The 22,908-nt window shown below is 40.7% G+C and overlaps 1 long non-coding RNA gene across 3 annotated transcripts in view; it reads left to right on the forward strand.

Annotated features, from left to right (window-relative positions):
* LOC124052051 overlaps positions 1-22,908 on the forward strand; it is an 81,191-nt gene that overhangs the window by 36,361 nt on the left and 21,922 nt on the right. The gene's annotated exons all lie outside the window — the stretch shown is intronic.

Here is a 22,908-nt window from a genome sequence, read left to right on the forward strand (position 1 = left end):
TGAATTCCGTAGTTTTCCTCGTAATTGCTTTGGTCTTTTCATTGCTCACACCAGGGAAAGAAAGGAGAGGCTGATGGCTTGTATCTGGTGCTGAGCTTTGGTTAGTTTTAGCTTTAGCTGCTTTGGTAACTTCTTCAAACTGGGCATGTTCAGCTGGGTGATGGTGTTTCATGGTGGTGTTTCATGAGGACAATCATGAGTGAAATTTATTTTTGAGAACCAAAGGTTAGTTTTCTTGGAGAGATTCTCTGCAAACATAACCACCAGTCATAAGAAAGCATTGGGAACAAACTGGAACTGACTGCGAGAGCTCTGCGAATCAGCTGGTGCTGTCAGGGAAAGAACTGTGAACTCATTTAACAACTCTTGAACAAAAACATTTAAACTACTAGAGCAGGAACTGATCAGTCAACAGAGGGGCTTGTAAACTGCTGTGTGTATGGAAATGAATCAATATCAAGTATTGCTTTGTAGATCATTTCGAGGATAAATGCAACTACTCTCAAATATTCTAAATATTCTGTTGTGTTGGCCCTCTTTCTCTTTATTTTTTTCTGACTTCTATCCACTCCTTTGGGTGCACGCCCTGCAAGGTTGTGTCAAACTCACACTGTTTCAACTCAACACAAATTCTACTCCTTTTGGACCCTCTATCACAAACACACAGTCTTGACTTCATCAAGGTTGTATAGTTGATCGTTCCCTGGTTAAGTGCCCAGTGAAATTCACAAAGCATACACACACACACACACACACACACACACATGCACAAATATAGACAAACACACACACACACCTCCCGGGCCCTCTGTCAACTTAACGGCTCCCGATCAATGGCAGGAGGTCAGCCTGGTGATGGAGAAGCTTGGAGCTGCATGTGTGCGCCGGTGTTCATTTGTGTGCTTCTGCGTGTCTATTCGAGTATTTGTTTGTGTGTGTGTGTGTGTGTGTGTGTGTGTCTGTCTGATAGAGAGCAGGGCTTAGGACCGCCATGCAATTGAGGAGGGGTGAAAAAAGTGTCCAAGATTCATTTTTTCTCATCTGGTACAGAGGGAGAGGAGGGGAGGCTAGTACGTTATTTTTCTTGGCTTTAGCCCTCACGGCTTTAAGTGGGTATTGATCAGGTGCCTTAATGCAAACCTGTCAAATTAATTTTGCAGGGAAGAGAAGGCTGTGACTGCTGCGAGATTGCTTCAGCATAGAAAGTGGAGTGGGAGGGTGGATGGATGGATGGATGGATGGATAGAGGGATGGAGGGGGTAAAGAGGTGTTAGAGGTGGGGAGCCTATGAATTTTAATCATCATCTGAATAGGAAGCTGGCATTCCAGTCCTCTTTCTTCATTCTGCTGTTTCCACTCTTTTTTTCCGTGTGCTTACTTCTGCATGCCTCTTTATTTTCTCCAGTCCTGTCCTCTCCTTCTTTCTTTTCCTGCTTTGGTTGTAAGCCCAGCACAACTAAGTAAGTGAAGCAGTTGTCTGAATGCTGTATGTGTCTGTAACAGTGCAAGACAAAAGAGACAGTTGGAACAAGAAGGTGGAAACATTCGCACGTCTCACCAATTCTGGATTTCAGATGCTACCCAATAACTATCCGTTACTGTATTTAATCATTTGCTTTTGGTCTACTTTTATTTATCATGTTTACTCTGGTTGTTTTGTTGGCAACTGGACTGCTTTTGTACACTGCTTATCTAGTTTTATCAGTCATTCCCAGCACTTTCCAACTCAAGCCATGCAAGGTGCCACATCAATGGAAGGGGCATCCTTAGCAATTTGGGCTTCAGTATCTTACCCAAGGACACTTCAGCATGTAGGTGGATCGAACCAGTGACAACCTGCTCTACCTCCTGAGCCCAAGTCACCTTTCATACTTAAGTCACTGATAATTAGGTGGTTAAGCATTGCTGTGTTGTGATTTGATCTCTTATTTAGACTGACACACTTGAACCAATAAGCACATTATCACAGCATTGAGATTGAAGCAGTTAAATGGACTTTAGCCACCATTAATTTTATTATTTACACTTGTGCCTTTCCCACTATAATGTGTTTCTGTTAAAAAGCCCCCAAGGTGTTTTGAACTAAATACATTACTTTTAGACCTCTCCGCCGAAAGGATGCTGCAGCAACCCTAAAAGACAAATATGTGAGGGTATAAATGCATTTTTTCCCAGAGTATATAACACTCCAGTGGTGTTGTTTTATAATGCTGCTGCTGCTGCTGCTGCGAGGTCTCATCTCTGGACGGCTCCATTGGCTCAAGCTAATCTCTGGCCTGCTCCTTTATCCCATTAGTTAGTTAACTGTCGGCCAGGGTCTTTTCATACCAGGAAGAATTAAAAACAGCCATAAGTAACTTTTACGATGAGGGATTCAAGGGATAGAGAGGTGTTACAGTGAGCCGGCAAGCGCATCTGCATGTGATCTACTGCAGTGTATTTTCTCCAACTCTCGCTTCGCTCTCAGTTAGTTTATTGGAGAGCTGTAAGTTTTACACAGAAGCCTGTCGTCCTTTTCCATCGACCCCTTTCAGCCTTTTAGACGTGCTTTATGATCCATATACTTCAGAATGAAGACACGCTATCTCGCACGCTGACATGCACACACACAGACACAAACGTACATGAATACACACATGCACTGTTCTCTTTGTATTCCCACTCATATAGAGACACACTACACATACTAATGTCTCAGAAACACATGTATGTTTGGGCAGACTACATCGATTCTGGCAACTGGAAGGCTCCACCATGAACAAGTCACTGTAATAACTTTCTAATAACAGAACAGCGTGACAGAATTATAGTGCTAAGTATTATGTTGATTCAGAATGAGCTTTACAGTCAAGGTTTTAAAAATATCTCATATTCTCAATGACATTTTCAGTATGTTTTAAATTCATATTGATGTTTGCACAGATGAGGTTGTTCATCTCCTCCAGGTCTCTTGTTGTCCATCTGGTCTGGGCTTAAGTGTTGCCTCAAATCTGTGCCAACAATATTGCACTAGTGTTCTGCAAAACCCCTATAAACGTGTTTTTGTTTGCATGTGACATGTTTTGTTTAGTTTTTAATCCAAGAGTTTTTTGTGATTATTGAACTGTAAACTGATATGTCTCTTTGTCTGCTTTATGTTGTTGTAGGTGTTGTTGGCCCTAATGCCATAAAGACACTGTGGCTGAATGCACTGTGGCATAACACACTTGCACTGTATTTTTTACATAAAAGTGCTTTTGTTTAGCGATTAGGATGAAGATGGGGATCTTTTCTTAGAACAGTTGTAGAGTAGTAGTTGTTTTTGTTTTATTTCCAAGATTTAGATGAGAAGATCCATTCCGCTCTCGTTTCTCCATTAAAGGTGAAGTTAGAGCCAGTGGTTATCTTAGTTTAGGATAAATAATCAAAGCAGGGGACCTTTATTTGAGCATGTTTGTCTTGTTTTTTGCTTGTTTTTTTTAGTTATTTCTGTCGCTTTAAGCCCAGACTGCCATGTTATACATGTAAACATCGGCAGAAGCAAAAGCAATTCAGTTCACATCAGTGTACCAAAGTGATTCTTGATTTAAGCTCCCCAAATAGAAAACTCATTTCTAGACAGATTTCCCTTGCAGAGCAATATTTGCATATTCCTAAAAAACCTCTCTGTGCTTTCTTCTCTCTCCAGGGCAAACACGGCCTTCATTTGAATGGTAACTTGAATTGTCTCACTAGCTAGCTAGCTGCCACAGCACTCGAGATGCAAATGTCTTGGGTAGACGTGTGTGAGTGTGTGTGTTTGAGTGTAATGTATTTTTGTGAGTTGCAGATTGGCTGGCTTGTCTCAACAGAGGTTCCATTACCTCTCAGTGGCTTTCATCTGCTCATCGAGTTGAGAAGTCCTTGCATCTGAGACGAATGAGACACGGTGCAACATGCACACTGACATACACACATGCACAACTAAAAATAGAAACAGATGTGGAGCCAGAGAGAGAATGAGTGTTTGACAGGAACTCATAGTACTATGACAAAATACAATAGATTTTAGCAGGCCTGCCGTGTTGGTGAGTGCAGCCTCTAAGCAGACATTAGGCTGTTCAGACTACAAATCCTGATCTTGTTGATGATACATCCTTGTTATTCTACTACAGCATTACTGTCTCAAACCAGAGCCTTACCTTACTTTGACTGTTGCATATTTTATTGACCACAATAATGATGCTACAAACAGTGATTTACAAGTCAAAGATTTATGAGGAAATCCAACCAAAAGTTCCTGGTAGTGTTTCATTAAAAGTTACCTTAAAAACCCTGGCTTTAAAAAGCCAAAATAAGTGTGGCTAACAGGAGGTATTAACATAACATACAAGGTGCCTTAAGAAGAGCTTATGGAAACTCTAAATATAGCTAATAAGATGTGGTGTGTGGTGAGCAACACATCTTGACTTGATTCTCATTGTCAGCTGTAAGTGGAAGTGCTCTGAAGCTTCATGCATCATCAGAAAATGAATTGATCTCCTTAAAGTCAGTCTTAGATCAGTTTCCCTTCTGTTAAGAATGATACTTCTTGTAGGAAATAAAGGACTGTGTGTGTGTGTGTGTGTGTGTGTGAGACACAAACAGATGACGTGTAGGGAGGCAGATGCAGACTGTCACCAAGCAGGAAATTCACAGACTGACAGGAGTGATTGTGTTTAGTTATGACTGGTACACCCGCACACACACACACACACACACACACACATATACAGACACTTATGGAAGTCGAAAGTTTTGCATATTGTTCTTAAACCAACTGTGCGTAAGTTGTTTTTTGAAAAGGAAATGTGTGCAGGATATTTGAGAGGACCATCTGTAGATCTCTTATTACAATGGTTAGCAGCTGTGTGTGTGTGTGTGTGTGAGAGAGAGAGAGAGAGAGAGAGAGAGAGAGAGGAGCATATGTCTTGAAAAGGGAGCAAAGCTTAAAACTTTGCTGAAATTTGACAAAAAAAAAGTTCTAAAACTGTAGAGGCAAAGGCAAATTGACTATGAATATTAATGGAATGAGACAAAAAAGGAAGGAACAAAGAAAATAGAAAATAATGAATTTGGACAGTTGACAAAAAACACAAAAGGGACTATTTTAAAATCATAACCAATAAGTAGATGAAATAAATAACATGTAATCAAATTCACAAGAACTGATATCTGAATCTAATTAACAAACCAATTAAGATTTAGATGACGTTGAAGACATCAAGGGCTGAAACCTGTACCACCAAATGAAGAGCTTTAATTTTTTTGGGTTTTTTTTTTTTTTAAGAAAAGTGTTATTTTTTGCTTCTGTCCCTCAGCCTGGCTCAATTAACTCAATATCAGTCTTTTTTTTTATTACTTGGCATGTGGCATGATTTTTGAAAGACATTATTCTAAGCCAAACAGCCACACTCTGTGGATTCTCAGTAACAGGTCTAGATGCATTTAGGTTTTGCATATAGTGTATGAACTAGAGACAAAAAAAGTTTCTTCATGTGCCAACAGGCTTTACTAAAATCTACATCAAAAACATGAGGTATTTTGTCCATTTCCTGACTTTTTTCTTTATCTTTCCTGTCTGTTTTAAAGTATTATGTTAATAGCACATGCCTTGAAATAAATTTATAACAAAAAAATATGGACCTACATAGTATGGTGGGACAAAAGACACAAGGTAAAGGAGTAGAGCTTGAGAACAGAGTGATGGGGGAATGGATGGAGGGTGTGAATGAATAAAGTGTTGTTTGTATGTGTGTGTGTGTGTGTGTGTGTGTGTGCCGAGGGGGCTCTCCTCTCCTGTCAGTCCTCATATCCATCAAAGGCTGCATCCCATTCACAGCAACATGACAGAGACGTAAAGCAATCTTGCCTGACCAAAAGCATTTAATTTTGAAATGGCTGCCCAATGAATCCCCATTCAGATGAACAGGGTGTGACACACACGCATATGCACACAAATTATTTGGCATGCATACACTCAAGTGTGCACATATACATGAACAGACACATGCATAAGCCATTTTGCCCCGTCTATTACATCTACCCACACACACGCACACACAGTCACACAGAGTCTCTGGGGGGAGAATGTCTTTTTTAAGGATTGAATACAGCGGGATGAGCTTTGCCACTTTAACCTTACATATGCAAAATCTGGCACTGCGTATTCATGCAGAGAGACACAAAACAGGCACTACAATCAAAAATGCCATTTCCCTGCCAATGAGATGGCGTCTATTCTCATTTGCCCAGAACAAAATGCTCTCAATCCGAGTGGCACAAACTTTTATCAAAACCAATAGAAAAAAGATAAAATGAAACATTTTTAATTTTGAGATTTTTTTTAAAATTGCAAGCTCCAGAGCAAATTTACATATCAAGAGATTCCACATGGGGAACTGACCCCAAGGTTGAGAATCACACACGCACAAAATATAACCCATACTGTGTGTCAGCAGTCAGTACAGGTGGGGACATCACATTTATTTACATTGAATCCTGAGCCTGACTTCATCTTTAGAGCATAAGCAAAACGTGCTTAACGGTTATTGTCACCCTGATGTTTCCTTCGGCCTAAATTGGTTTCAGCATTTCTTTGAGTTATGATAACCTGTCACTTACCGACTTTGTTGCAGAGATATAGATGCACAAAAACTGTATCATCAAACAATGAAAACACAAACAATTTAACAATCAGGCAGCTCAAATCCCCAAACACTGTATATGTGCAGCTGTTAGGGGTGGGGGGGGGATTATTAATTATTAATAAAGTATTGGTTAATAAATCAATTAATTATTAGTAAGCCATTGTTATGCAAATATTTTGGTTAACAGTGGCTTTCCCATTCATAATGTTGCAGTGATGCTGACTAATGATGTTCAGTAAATGACACATTTTATTATTCTCTTACAAACAGAAAACTATAATGTTATTTTTCTGTATGGTTGGAAACCTTCAACTTAACTAGCTGCTCAACTGACTTCTTTTTAAGCCCTGATTTACTTAATCAGTTGCAGTGGCAGCGTAAACATTAATAACACATGATGGTTTTCCATAATGGTTCCCACCAAGGAAATGAAACCACGCACAAATATCTTAAAGACCATAAAATTCAGAAAGCTCTTTGATCACCTCACCTCCAGAATCACTGTCCAGCCTAGATGACCTTACCAGCTCTGATATTGGATAATCAGGTCAGAGAGGTAACAGAAGCAAGGTTATATAGGCTGTAGAGAAAGCAGTAAAAGTTTGTAAGCTTACTTTAGTCCAGAGGAAAAAATCTGAGCAAAGCTGGCATTAGCTTTAAATTAATTAGCTTTTTCTGATTAGGACTCAGCAGCATTTTGAACAAGTTGTAGTTGACCTACAGATGGTGAAGGGCATTGGAAACGAGAAACTGCATTTGTACATTTTTTGAATATACCTGAGGCAAGACACTGCTTATTCTAGGCATATTACATTTTAACATACAAAAAGGAAGAAAAGAAGAAGAAAGCAACAAAAAGGAATATAAGAAAGTGTTATCACACCTTTACATGCAATCACTTAATCTTGTGGTAAAACAGAACACCTTTATAGGGCATGTTAGCTCAAGGAACTTATAGTATGAAGTCTGGAAAAAAGAGAAAGCTCATTATCAAGTGAAAATGGCATTTGCATACACAGAGGCAACACACCTGAAAACACACAGCCACAAAATCACACACACATACAAAATACAATACACCGTAATTGAATTCGCAGCACGCTCTTCTGCTGTACCTTTGAAAATATCACTATTGCCTGAAAACTGTTGTTACTTCTAGCCAGATGATGTTAGCATTGTCTGCAACACAATGCTGCTAAGAGCTGAGGCCACTAGTGCTGCTAGCATCAGGTGTGTGTGCCTGATATGCAATACTGAGATCAAAAGAAGTATTTCAGTGTGTCTTAATTGAATTTAGAAGCATCTGCAATGGGATTGAATCTCAACTTTGAGTGTGTGTGTGTGTGTGTGTGTGTGTGTGGGCCATAACCAGTGTATTAGGTGATTGGTTGGTGGGTGGATGGATGGGTCTGAATCTGTGCATGTGTCTGCTTGTTAATTGAATTGGGTGTTCTTAAAGGTCTGAGAGGTGTGTGTAACAGTGTCTGTTCTTACAGTACACCTGTGGCAGCGAGGAGGAGGCTGATTGTGTGTACAGGTGCTGGAGTGTGTTTGATGTGAAGTATCCACACCTCCCAAGAATCAGCAACACTTGCACCAACTTATGCTTTCTTACAAACATGCACATACAAGTGGAGACACACACGCACGCACACACACACACACACACACACACACACACAAACACCTTTTTTTCCTGAGATAAATAGTAAAAGCTTTGAGCAGGAGAGAAATCTCTTCTAAAATATAAATCAACATAAACAGTTCATATCAATGTAAATTTTAAGGTTTAGGGAAAAGACTTTGTGTGGTTTCTCAGTCAAGGTATTCAACAGTCAACTTAAGAAAATTAGGTGACTGCACTTCTGCAATAGTTTATTGGTTTCTTCAATCAGAATTTTCAAGCTTCAATTGTGGTTTGTCCCCATTCCTCTTCTGAATTGTGCAAATCTACTGTGGCCCTCAAGACTTAAGGGGAAATTATGTACCATGAGTGATCTGATCAAGTCCATTCCAACCTGGGCCAGTTAGCATTGACAGTCACCAGTTAAAATCCTGCAATGTATGGTTTGAAGGATTCATGAACTCAAGATTATTTATAGCTGTTTGTGTTTTTTTTTTCTAGTATCACTTCTTTTTCTACTACATCTCCAGTTTCTTTCCCTCACACTGCCAAGCCAAAAGCAGTTTAATTTCGTGATTTTATTTTTTGTATTGCCATTTCTTCTTTAACCCTCACTTCCGAAAGAAAGGCGAGTTTGAGTGCTTTAGAAGATTTGCCCTGAGAGGGATTTTCTGCTACTTTTTGGAGTTGTTTTAAAAGGGGCTTGACTTCACTAAGTAGGGCTGCTAACGGTGCTATCCCACAGTGCAGTGTCCCAAATCTAAGAGCGTGTATGAATGAACACTAATACATATGGGGTAGGAGGGGAAATTATGGGATGAAAAGAGACGTGGAATAAAAGGCTATTAACAGAGAGGGAGAGAGAGAGCTGATGGATGAGAGTGGTACACCAGGCTCACTCCTCTATCTCTGCTCTCCATCTATCCCTCAATCCGTCTCTGTCTCAATTAGGAAATGAAAACGCAGATCGTCTTAAGAGTTCAGAGATTACTCTCTGACCCTGATGTGCATCATAGGGTAATTCACAAGAAAATACCCCATTTTTTGACTTTTACCATAATTAAGAAAAATCAATTCACTTATGACTTTTAAACCATCTTACAGATCTTCAGCTTAGTGCAGTTCTAAGTGCAGAAATACTTTGCTGATTTAACTTGTACAACTGAGACAAAGTCGCAGAGTGCATTGATGTTAAAAGCTAGTGCATTAATGGTATTCAGTTTGGTCTTAACCATGGGGAATCAGACTGATTCTTTTTATTTCAGTTGTCAGTCTGCTTCTCCAAGCCGTGAATGTAAAATGTAAGTTCTGTGGTTTGTAGGTACAACTTTTGACAAAATGTGAATCTTCCCTTTTACAGCTGGTATTTCAGTGTTTCCATAATATAAGCATTGGGTATAACTGAAAGTTTATTTCATGGATGCAAACTGATGAATGCAAGCACACAAGGACGATTTCCTTCTCCTTATTTTGCACATCCTCCAAAAGACAAACACTCTATTATTTAAACCTGTCAGCTGCACAGAGGAGAGGAAATAAACTTTTCTTCTTTTGAATTAATAAATGAAAAGAAAAAAGAAAATCATTTGTGTGTCTGTGTCTGTGTGTGTGTGTGTTTGCAGTACAACAGTAGGAGAGGTCTGGTGCTCCGTATGTTCCATTTGCCCCCCTATGGAGCATGGAGCCCCTCCATCACCCATCATCTCCTGTACACACACACACACACACAAACACACACACTCTCACACAATGCATGCTTGCTTGTACTTCTGTGCTTGTGAGGACCTTCATTGGCATAACACATTCATTGTCCCTAGCCCATCCCGAGAGTGTCTGCTGCAGTTTAGTCCATTGGCCTGGTTTTAGACCAGTCCAGTGGCAGCAGGCCTCCAAACCTTTTGTATTTGCTATGTGTTCCTTTGATAGGCCTTGTTAGGCATAAAGCTCTTGTCGATTAACTGAGAGTTTCTTTGTACTTGTCCTGTTTATCTGAAGTAGTTGGGTTTTGTCTATTTATTTGACCTCAGGTAGGCAGAACTATTTGTTAATCTTGTTTGTTATTTTGGCCTTGAATCATCCTGAACTATGTTCAGTTTATGGTCACCATTCCATGTTTTTGCAGCAATAGATTATTTCACATTCAAATCAGTGCTCTGATCTTTGTTTGGAGACCAGGGAGGGAATTTCTCTTCAAATTTTTTTATTGTGCTCCTTTCCCCTTGGGTAACCTGAACACTAAGACCAAATCTACCCTCAATCAGCTTTTTCAAGAAGTTAGGACCAGCCAAAATGTCCTCATTATTTTAAAAACGTCCTCAGAGAAAGTTGTGAAAGTTCTGTTTTTACATTCCTTACATGTTTGTACTTCTTGTTAACTGAAAAATTCATCTTTTTAAATTTCAGTTTGAAGCAGCGCAAGACAATATCTGTTGTTTTGTGAGACAGTCTGTCATTTCAGCCAATTCCCAAAAACAACATTTACACACAAGTAACAAAGACCTCTTGTGGCTTTAGGAATCATTTAGCCACAGTGTCTGCAGATTAAGAAGACGTTTATTTTGTTAACTCTTTTATTAACTGCTGATCATTTCCCTTTTCCTATCAGCCCTCAAAATTGGTTTCTTGTAGACACGAATGCAGTCGTTCTCTACCCTTAACCACTTTTTTTATTAGTGTAATTATGATGCCAAAGGTCACCTAACCCCAAAGCAGTGCTGAGCTTCAGCCATGCCATGATCTTTTCCTAACTGCAACCAGGTCATTTTTATGCCTAAACGTGACCATAAAATCTAACAAACCTGATCAATTTTGTCATCCTCCTGACTGGGGCATTAGACAACAGCATTTTGGTGTTTAATTTGAAGGGTCTGGTGTATTTTGGTCATTTCACCTGGAAGGTGCTGCTGTGTTGTGCTAGCGAAGAAGTCTGTGTGAGTGTATAAAATGTACTGATGAAGAAGTCAGATGAGAAACAAGAAGGAAAGCGACTAAAATATACTCTGTGTGTTTGTGCTTGTATGTGTGTGTGTGTGTGTGTGTGCGTGGATGAGAGGTGGTCAGAAGTGGTTAGAGGAACAGTGGCCTCTTCATCCCCAGAGGGTGAAAGAGCCAATGATAGCCTTTCTGCTGCTGCTTAGCTGATAACACATAGTACCACCACCTAATGTCCTCCCTCTTTTCTCTCTCTCACACCTTCTCCCTCGCCATCTCACTTCACTATCAACACTCGCTCACTTACTTTCTCTCCCTTTCCCCTACTTATCTGTCTCGCTCTCCATTTATTTCCCCCCGGCCCTCTCTCTGTCTCTCTGCTGCTCTTGTCTGCAGGAATGAATCAGACGTAAGAGGCCAAACAAGATTTTCAACCCATTGCTTTTGATTAAGTGACTTAACACAGAGGTCTGCGGCCCGGCAATATCACTAATGGTCCGAAGAAAGAGAGATAGTGTTTGGGGGAAACGGAGAGAGACAGAGAGGGAGGGCAGGAGAGAGAGAGAGAGAGAGAGAGAGAAAAAGTCAGACGTGGGCTAAATCTCCCACAAGTAGTACCATTATCCCCGGCTAAAGGAGAAAGTGATTATGAACTTAAAAGGAGCTTTGCACTCATAGCTTTCTCCACAGCAAGTTTAGTTGGAGAATTACGATTAAGCCGGATTTAGATTCACACAAATGCCTTTTTAAACAGAGGAAGCAAAAGAGAATCCCCTTGTTTTGCAGGGTGAGCGTAGCAAGACCAGCAGTAGTGACACCATGCTGCTCACCATTGTCTCCAATTATTTTAATAATTGCAATCAAATGCTTGAGTTAGATTTAATAAAATGGTTTCCAGTGGTAAAAATAACTCATGCTTACATATCCTGTCTAAGATTGTTAGTTGTTTTTTTTTTCTTTTTCTTTCTGCAGTCCACAACAGTGAGGAATTTCATAAGCAGATGAGCGTTTCTAAATTCACTGTTTGGGTTTTACAAGCAGATATTTAATTCTACAAATGTAGCTTTTATGGAAATGCAGAACATATGTTGCCACTTATCTGATTTCCTGCAGGATATCAAAACAATTTGGGATATGATCTCCGTGATGACAGGATATACTTAAAACACCCCCTCAAAAAAACACAGAAAATACATTTTTATAATCGTTGGTGTACTGGAGATTGCTTTTGGATGATTATATGAAAACCAGGAATGTGAGTTTTTGATGCCATACACACTTGCAAAACATGTTTTTTTAATGTTATATTAAGTTTTCTCATTTTAAAGTTTATGGCTATTCAACCAGGCCTTTTAATGTTTGTTCAACATGAGAAAAGGCTTCAGTTTGTATGTTCTCATCATCACAATGAACTGAAAATTAAGTTAAAAGTAATGCAGTTCCAGAATTAGAAAGAGCGAGAGGAAAACATCCAAGTGACAGGCCTTACTCACAGGCTCAAGGGACAACAGTGTCAGATTTGTGCTACGTGATGAGGTTTTAAGGACACCAGCAAGACATGAAGTGACATATAAAGACCATTACAGGATTTTGGATGCTGTGCATCACATTGTTTAAATGAGGCAACATACGGAAAATGAATTTGGTTGACTAAATTTTCACTGTTATTGCTTTGTGCATCAGTCACAGTTTCCGAGAACATAAGTATCCTCCTGTCGAGGTGTGTGTGTGTTAAGGTGCTTGCGCATGAGCCTTCCACCTGCATGTCTGTATACATGTGAGGTTATGTGTGTGTGCGTGTGTGTTCATCTTTGCACATTAGCGGTAATTATAGTCAGTAATAACCTTAACGAGGAGAGAGGGACAGGCTGCGTTCAGAGCAGCAATTACAAGTTAATCAGCTACCATGTTGTTGGGAGTAATTAGGCAATGCTGTGAAGAGGATTTAGATTTCAGATATTTACTGCTGCAGTGTGGGAGTAGGTGTTGTGTGTGTGTGTGTGTATGTGCATAAAAAGGGGATGTGAAGATGTGTGTAACAGTCACAAGATTTTTGAAATGATTTTTTCTTCTCAAACCGTGCTGCTATATGAGCGCTGTTGTAGTGAGCAAGCTTATCAATAAAATAAATCAGTTGATAAACTCATACGTTTTTTAGCTCTGAATCAAAAATAGCAAAATTTGAAAAATGTAGCAGCTGGCAAGTTCAGTTTGACTTGACTTGGCTGCTGTAAATATTTTGTTTGTGCAACCCAACCAGCCTGAGGACAATAATGACAATAATCTTCATTTCTTAATTGTAGAATATTTCTTATAAAAACATGTAAATCTTGAAAGAGATTGAGACATTGAAATTCCAAACAATCAGCTATTTAACTCATCATATACCAACAGAAGTCACAGGGGCTGGTCAGTGTCAGTCCACCTACTTATACTGCAACACTACTGTATATTTACTGCTGTCTTCTGTGAGGCCTTTAATTGTTTGACTGGGAGGAGGAAGCTGCAAGTCAGCTCCCTGCCAAATGCCATTTAGGCTGAGGTGCTAATAGCAGGGGTCTGACACTGATACACACACTTTAATTGTATATTGTGTTAATGAGACACAGAGGAGGGAGGGAGGGGGGAGGTGAGTGGGAGAGAGAGAGACAGAGAGAAAGGTGCAGAAAGAGACAGACAGGGATCAGCCAATGACCTGTGTGATGCAGAGAGACTGTTCTGACAGCTCATTGCCCAGTCCTGTCAACCCTGCTGTTAGTGTGTATGTGTGTGTGTGTGTGTGTATTTGTGGTATGGAGATGAACATACTCTACAACGTGTCATTAGCTGATAACACACACTGAATTATGTATCGAATTACAATATTGAATGTGTACGCATTCATTTATCTATTTTTAACAATTCTAAAATTTGGCGAATGTAACCTTTTAATGACACAAATATTAAAAGGGCAGTATGGACAAAAGTGCTGTAGATCATCGCTGCATTATTATATTACTAAATGACTCAGAATTAGAAGGTAAAACATGATGGTCACTTTCAAAGATCATCCTCTGATGTTCTGATGTTTTTTTAAAAAAAAAAAAAAGTATAGTTTTCAAGCCCAAGTAGATAGAGTGTGATGTGAAAAGAAAAACCATGCAACCCTCATCGGTATGATCATATGGATGAGCTCTTTATTACAATATCCATTAATGGTCTGCCCAGTCAATCAAGTTGTCAGCTATCATGAGAGGTGACCAATAATAAGCTTTACTCAGGGACAGCCTGAGCCTTTAGAGGGCCCTAAAGAGAAAGACCATAAGATTTGTTCCTTTCTTCTGTTATTTGTGTATTTTATCTAGTCTTAGCATTAATTCAAACTAAAAGTCAGCCTCTTTTGTGGGACATTTCAAGTCTTCTTGGGAGCCCCAAGAAGTTGCTTAGTGTGTTCACTTTTATGCCAGAAATCAGTTTGTAGTTGAGTGTCAATGTTTTGTTTTCTTTTTTTCAAATCATTATTGACATATCTGTTTTAAGTGTGGGTGTGTGACTTTGAGCATGCATATACTACTCTGTGAGGTCATTGTATTTGGGCTGAACTGGTAACACAATGAATCTGTCACATTGTGTGCTATCAGAGAGAAATAATTGTGAAGAAACTGTGTGTGTGTGTGTTTGTGTGTGTATGTCAGGGTAAATGATAGAGGAGGGTTGGATTGACCTCCTAATTACTGCAGTGGTGATGGGAGGAGAGACATGAGGCCAGAGGTTAATAGCTGGGTTGTCGGACAAGGAGGCTGAGCCGGGGAGAGGGACGAGGAGAGGGGGGATGAAGGGGAGAGTTGAAGGCAGAATGAAAGAGGCTGCAGGGAGGAGAAAGTAACGGAGATGAGGAGAAGGACGGATGTTGGTGTAGATGGCTGGAGGAAGTGGAAGATGGGGCGCAGGAGGGAAGGAAGGAAGGTGAACATGAGGAAAAAGGACTGTCACAGTGAAGAAATCTTTCTCAGCATCCTTTTCTCACAGCGATTTCAAGTTGAGGTCATTGAACACAATAACAAAATCAACAAGCCATAGATCAGCCATTCCAACAAGTCCTTTTAACTAGGTTGTCATTGAATGTGAGTGTTTTCTGATGTGTTCCAATGGTTAGTGTTTGGTGAAGTTTAAGCGAATGAAACAACTTGGTTAAGGTCAGGTACCATTGCTGACACAGAAAATAAAATGCTAACAGCAATTTCCAGTGTAAAATTTGGATTTTTTGCTTTCAACCTTGGGCTTGAATGTCTTTGGTGATTAGCCACCAGAGCATCTTGTTGTCCGGATTCAACTTTGACAACCCTGCATTGTTTTTCTGGAGCTGTGTTGATGCACTGCACTGGCAGACTGGTTGCCGACTGTTGTTCACACAGGTCTTATGTTGGTCTGAATGCACCCTGAGGTTTTGAGGAACTGTAACAACACCATGTCACTTTTTCTTTTGCTTCTTAGAAACAAGTAATTATTTGCACAGCCACAATGGGTCTTTGTCATGGCAATTTTACACCTGTTAACAGTTAATCTTTTCTTGTGAAGACATCCTAATCTACCCAACCATCAGGCTGGAGCTTATCCCAGTATGTATTAATGAAAAGAATTTAGGTACTGTAAGAATTCTGCAGCTTCTAATTTATCTACATACCAAGTTTTATGATCTCCACTACATTGATACCAATATTGGTATAAGTGTTGAAGTACATTTTCAAACAAAGAGGAACAAATGACAGCCTTTTCCCCTTCTTCAGTACAGTGAACATAGTGAACCATAGGCTAATCAGGGCTTCACCTGTCTTGACATTAGTTGTATAAATCAGTAGGGCTGCAGAGAAAATAGTTGCCAAACTACTTCTGTTCATTCTCATGCTGTTATCGCCTGTGTCTTAATCTAGGCCATGTTACCAGAGCAAACATTGTAGTTAACCGCTGGTGAATAAAAAAATCACAATTAATTTAGACAGGCACCCTCCAAAATAAAAGCAATTTCCCCTCTGTGTGCATCTGGTACAGTTTGTCTGTTGCCTGGAGCGGTGAGAGGCGATTAGAGCGCCGGAAAAAGGGGTTAGAAGACAGAACCTCATCAGGAATATGGAACGTCTCTCGGAGACAGACCGAGACACACCAAGTGACACCTATAACCCAATTAAAACAGTAGCAAATGAGGATGTACAAGACTGAATGGGTATTGGCGAGGGAATCACCCGCAAATAAATCTGCAGTGTTTAGGGATGGGTGTTGGGGTAAAGAAAAAAAAAGGTCATTCCTAGAGATTCACATGTTACTGACAGGGTTCTGAAAGTTTGTAGATATTTATTTATCTGTCTTTTTTTCTCTCTTTTTGTTCATTTGATTCACATCATCATGTCCTGTATAAAAGCTTCAGCATTTGTCAAGTATCACCACTCATTTATTCAGGTTTTTCTTCTGTCTCTACATCAGATATCACATGTACTAACTACTCCTTGAATGACTGAAAATCTTCAGTGACTATCTGGTGTTGATCACAGTGAATGCTTGCAATTCAATTGATTGTTGTTCATCATAAGAGACTTGTTTTATTGAAAACAGCCTTATTTTAAACAATACTAAATGACAAAATGACCTGACAAAAATTACAACTTTATATATCCAACTTTTCAGAGTTTTTGTTCAATAAACAATAACCTTAATAACTTGATGCTGCTGTTTGATGCTGTTCCACTTATCTATATTGCATTTTTCATTACAAAGCATGTTAGAATAACAATAAATAAGGGTCAGTAAGATAAATAGTAAAAAAAGACTCTGCCAGATATAATTATAATTGAAAACCACCGAATACATCCAATATACGGAGAATAAAATTGGTCAAAACTAATTAAATCAGCATTTCAAGTAATTTAAAGCACTGCTTGTCAGTGTGTGCTCCTTAGGCAAGTTGCTCCAAAATACTTTAAAAATAAATAAATACAAAATAACAATTAAGTTTTGCCCTGGGACAACCACTCATGAACAGATAGCAGTAAACATGTTGGACACCCGTACAGAAAACGAGGCCTCGCTGCTAGTTTCAGGTCTCGGCCTGCAGTCTGGGATAGAAGTGACACGAGAGCACTGCAGAGTCTAATTGTAAACATTATGGAAACACTGATGGTGGTGTTCTTGTTTGTAATTAATTGCCGTGATTGATTCTGACTGCAACTTGCTTTTGAGTGGCATTTCATCATGATGTTCTTTAGTTAATACCCCCACTCCCCGCTAATAAGGCAACAATTAAAACAGTCATTTGCATCTAACATTATACCCTCTATTAGCTAGTGAGGTAAAAACGTAGCTGAAGGGGGCAAGAGGTTGCTGAGTAAAGACACAACAAAATTTGTGTGTGTGCTACTTGTGCTCACTCGAACACAGCTGCATACACACACACACATGCATAAGGGAAAGGGCAGTCTTGTGCACATGCTCAGACTTACACACTTTTTCTCTCTGCACTGCCCAACTGATTTATGGGAAATGTGACTGCCAGTTCCATGACCCTGCGACGGTGCTCCATGTCTGACCCTTTGTACTCCCTCACGCACACACAAACGCACACACGCAGGCGCCCAGCCATCACTCGTAGGAATATGAGTTGCCACGCCAAAGACGCGGGGGTCCACGGGCTGTCCTTGGGGCTGATTGGCTGAGAGTTGTCAAACGATCACGGCGGCGGCGAGCAGTGGGCCTCCTTCCCCCCTAAAATCAATTTCAATCAACGTGGAGACGCAATATTATCAAATGTCAAGTCCACCGCGGCCCTCGGCCCCGTGCCGCTGCAAAAAATTATTCCTGACAGCCACTTGGCGACTTAATTAAGTGCAAAAAAAAGGGACCAGGAGAGAGGAGGGGAGGAGATGGTGGTGGAAAGGAGGGAGGGAGGAGGGTACGGAGGGGTGAGGGGGATTAAGAGTCAAAATACCTCAATTGGTCAGTTGGTCTTTTTGTTTGGTTGACTGGCTGTATTGACAAGGCCTCAGAATGATAGCCTCACAGGGGACCAGTCAGCGAGGGAGGGAGGGAGGTAGGAGGGAGAGCGCTTGATAGAGGGAATAGCAGAGAGGGAGGGAGGGGGTAATGGAGTAAAAGGGAGGAATAAAGGGGTGAATCAGGAAAAGATGGGACAGATGAAACAGAGAGGTTTGGGGTAGGCATGGATGGACAGATAATGTGTGTAGGAAGGGAAAGTTTGGAGAGGAGGAGGAGGACAAATAAAGTTAGGGAAGGAGACAAGGAGTAATGGGTGGAGAGGAAGGATGTAGCAACAGAGTGTGAGGAAGATAAAGGCAGAAAATGTAGAGATAGACAGGTTGAGCGAGGGAAGGAGGGAGGGATACAGGATAAAGTAAGTGGTTGACAAGGATCTCCCTCCACTTGCATGCACACATGTGCACATGCACACACACACGCTCACACACACACCCATCCGTTTGCCACCTCTCTTGATATTGAAATGATTCCTTGGGAAATAAATCACATTTCGATTGGCTGGTAATTGCTGAAGATCGATCACTTTGTACGCGTTCTGCTCAAGTCTCGCAGGGATTTTCCTCCATTGTCCAACACACACACACACGTGCACATCTGTTCACACTCGTCGGGGACTTTGAACCTCATGGGAGAACTGATACCTGATTGGGCGAATCAGTAAACATGAGCTGCTGATTGTTCCTATGCAGATTAATAAGAAGGGGGAGGTGGTTGGGGAAATAAAAGAATGAGTGAGACAGACTTGGAGGAAAAATGAGAAAGGAAGAAAGAAAAAGAAAAGAATGTAAAATAAAAACTTGCAGACTTATACACTGAAATAAAGTCATAACGACGAGAAGCAAAAGATCAGACAAAATATAACTACTACAATATTTATCGTACCATAACCACCGTGTTATTTCCCACCAGAACATTTCACCTTTTAAAATGTTGTGTGATTCATGAATGAGTAATTTTGATCAATTCTGCAATCAGTCAGCGGTTAGAGGTCCGTCTCCCTCATGTTAAAGTATGATTTATAAATGGCTAGAGGTCGTTATGACGCTACAGGCGCTTTATCAGGCTAAATGAGAATGGCCTTTCTACTCATGTTCTCTGTATGACAGGGACAAGCAGGTTGTCAATACAGAAATTACCCTGCTGGAGGGCTGAAAAGACACGCACGCACACACACACACACACACACACACACACACACACACATGCACACAAATATACAGGGGAACACACAACTGTATGCCTGTTTGTACATGTTTACTAACACCCAAGGAGACAAAAAAAAAAACAAAAAACCTGCAGGCGCCCTGTGCACACACACTGAAGAGTTGGGAAAATGATACAAGAGAAAAGTTACCGCACAAACAAAATGTAAACATGGAAACTGCCACATTGCTCATGCACAACGCCGCAAATGCTCATATACGGAAGATATACTCACACCCAGACGATGGATGAGTCAATACACACATTGATCACCTTCTGATTTACACAAGCAGTGAGCATTGTAAACAGTGGCATGGATTTTTCTGTTTCCATAAAACACATACACAATTTATTCACCTTTTAGAGGCAAATCAATGTGAGTCTGTGGCCGTAGAACAGATTTCACTCACATACAGTTTAAAAACAACTTTTATTCAAACATTCTCTAAACTTGGAGAAAAGCTGCTGTACAAAGGTATGTAAAATGTAATGTAAAATGCATTATCAGGGATTCAGATTTAATTTTACAGCTTGAAACATCCGATTTACTCCGTTTTGAGTACTCGTCATTAGTAAATGTAGGTCTTTATTACTTAAAAGAAAAACCGGAGCACATGCTGTGAGACTCTCTAGAAAGTAAATATAGTGTTTTTATTTGCTGCTTGAAAGAGCCTTAAAATTATTTAAACTTGAGGTGTATTGATGAGATTGCAATTAGATGCCTTACTTTATTTTTAACACTGTAAACCAACAAACGTGCTAAAAATTTAAGATAAACTAAAAAATAATTATGTAATAACAATGATGATAACAGTCCTCATACTGAAATATTTAAAAATGGAACATGATCTTTGTCCTGAGAGATTATCACAGACAGACATCAGAGTGTGTGTGTGTGTGTGTGTGTGTGTGTGTGTGTGTGTGTGTTTGTGTTTGTCAGGCAGTGGAAGTGCTGTGGAGTCTTCCTACTAGCTGATTATTTTTTTGTGTTTTGTACTGCATTCACTTGCCATTTAGAATAAATGACTCTCTGAACGTTTCTTAGAGGCAAACCTCAACTGCTCAAAAGGACAGCTTTGAGAGCAATTTCAGATCTTGTGTGGGACTGTGCTACTCCTGAGGAGGATTAGCTATTTATTTATCACTGTGCATGTATTGTGGTTCAGTGGTCAGCATAAAAGTTTTTGGATGTCCGTGTGCCAGTAACATGCACATGATGAGTTTCCAGTAAATTCCTCATAGGTTCCCCAAGGTGGTCTCACATGTCACAGAATTCCTAATGGAACCCTAGATGTCTGCTTTAGTTGAAGGTAAAGAATATCCATTATTGGCATAGCCAGAAGTACGTGGGAACAAAGTTGGAAAACAAAGCACCTTGACACCAGAGCATTACACACACATGTTATTCCACTATCTCATTCAAGTTCCTAAGACTGCACACCCCAAGGAGCCATACCACTACAGGCCTGTCACCTTGACCTCCCACCTGATGAAGACCATGGAGAGGCCCATCCTCAGCCACCTTTGTTCTGTGGTGAGCACAGTGATGGACATGCTGCAGTTTGCCTACAGGCCAAACATCGGGGTGGATGACGCTGTCATCTACCTGCTGCACCAGGCGCTGACTCACCTGGAGAGTGCTGGAAGCGCTGTGAGAATCATGTTTTTTGACTTCTCAAGCGCATTCAGTACAATTCAACCGGTGCTGCTGAGAGGGAAGCTGGAGAGAGCAGGAGTGGACGGACATTTGGCTGCTTGGATCATCAACTACCTCACCAACAGGCCACAGTCTGTGAAACTGCGTAACTGTGTGTCTGAGGTGGTGGTCTGCAGGACAGGGGCCTCCCAGGAAACAGTGCTCTCACCTTTCCTCTTCACCCTCTACACCTCGGACTTCACCTACAACACCAGCAGATGTCACCTCCAGAAGTTCTCCGACGACTCAGGAGGAAGGAGAACTTCTGACGAAGGAGATGGTGATTGACCTCTGGAGAAGGACATTACCACGTACACGGTGAACATCCAGGGCTCGGACATTGAGATGGTGGGCAGTTTTAAGTATCTGGGTGTCTACCTCAACCATAAACTGGATCAGCCACATAACACCAATGCCCTGTACAAGAGGGCCAAAGTCGCCTCCACCTTCTGAGGAGACTGAGGTCCTTTGGAGTGTGCAGGCCCCTTCTAGGAACCTTTTATGACGCTCTGCTATTCACTACGCTGTGGTCTGTTGGGGACCGGGACAGAAAGAGACTAAACAAGCTGGCCAGGAGGGCCAGTTCTGTCCAGGGCTGCCCACTGGACCCCATGGAGGAGGTGGGTGAGAGGAGGATATTTGCCAAACTGACATCCATCATGGACAATACCTCTCACCCTCTGCATCAGACAGTGGAGGCTCTGAGCAGCTCCTTCAGTGACAGACTGCTACACCCTCAGCGTAGGAAAGAGCGCTACCGCAGGTCCTTCATCTTCATCTGCTCATCTGCTGTTACACTATATATATTCAACGGTCTAGTCCTCTTTTCCTCCCTTATGAGGACTTGTATATAGCTGTATATTGTACTGTGTTTACTGTACTTGTAAATTGTTAATTTATTAGCTCTATATTTTTTGTAGCTGTTTATGCACACCTTTTGCTTTTTGCACTCTTTTTCTGTTCTTGTGAGCTGCCACGACAAGTGAATTTCCCCACTTATCTTATTTCTTATCTTATTCCAAAACCGTGGGCACGATTTTGGATCGTGACTGCAGGGATTTACTCTCAGTGCAGCCGTGAGGCATCAGTGAGATGTCAGTCAGAAGCCTGGCTGTCAGCCGGTGTTCAGATTATTACTGGGTCGAGATGAGGCCAGTCAAGTTCTTCCACAACAAACTGGAAATCTGTTTAGTTTGCATGAGGGGATTTCCATGTTGAAACAGGAAAGGGTCTTGTGAAGAAGGGTTATTGGCTGAGCTTCTCTTTGTACGAACATGATTATCCCTATCTACAGCATTAACTTGAGATAAATGAGCTCTCATCGTTGTCTAGAATGTCAGAAAATCCCATCAGATATCGATATTAGATTTGGCAGGTTTTGAAACATTTTGCACGTTTTTGTTTGGTACATTTGCCCTGAATGAAGGAGAGAGGTTTTAAAGTGATTAGAGAGTGATTAAAAAAGACATCTTCAGTACTTTTATATTTATGGATGTTGCTGTCTCTATAGCTAAGTTTAGAGGCTTATATCATAAACCCGCACACACACATACACACACTACACACCTAAGGGTGCTTTGTGTAAATAAGCGTGCCTGTACCCCTGTAGGGAGGTCAGAACATCCATCCATCTCACCCAGCCTAGGGTCATAACACACACACACAGACACACACACACACACACAGTTCCTCTCATTCACACGTCCACAAAATTGTTCTCCTTCTTTTTCTGTTTTCCCTCTCTCTCTCTCTCTCTCTCTCTCTCTCTCTCTCTCTCTCTCTCT

The sequence above is a fragment of the Scatophagus argus genome, chromosome 20 (genome assembly GCF_020382885.2).
Source record: "Scatophagus argus isolate fScaArg1 chromosome 20, fScaArg1.pri, whole genome shotgun sequence".
NCBI lineage: Eukaryota > Metazoa > Chordata > Actinopteri > Scatophagidae > Scatophagus > Scatophagus argus.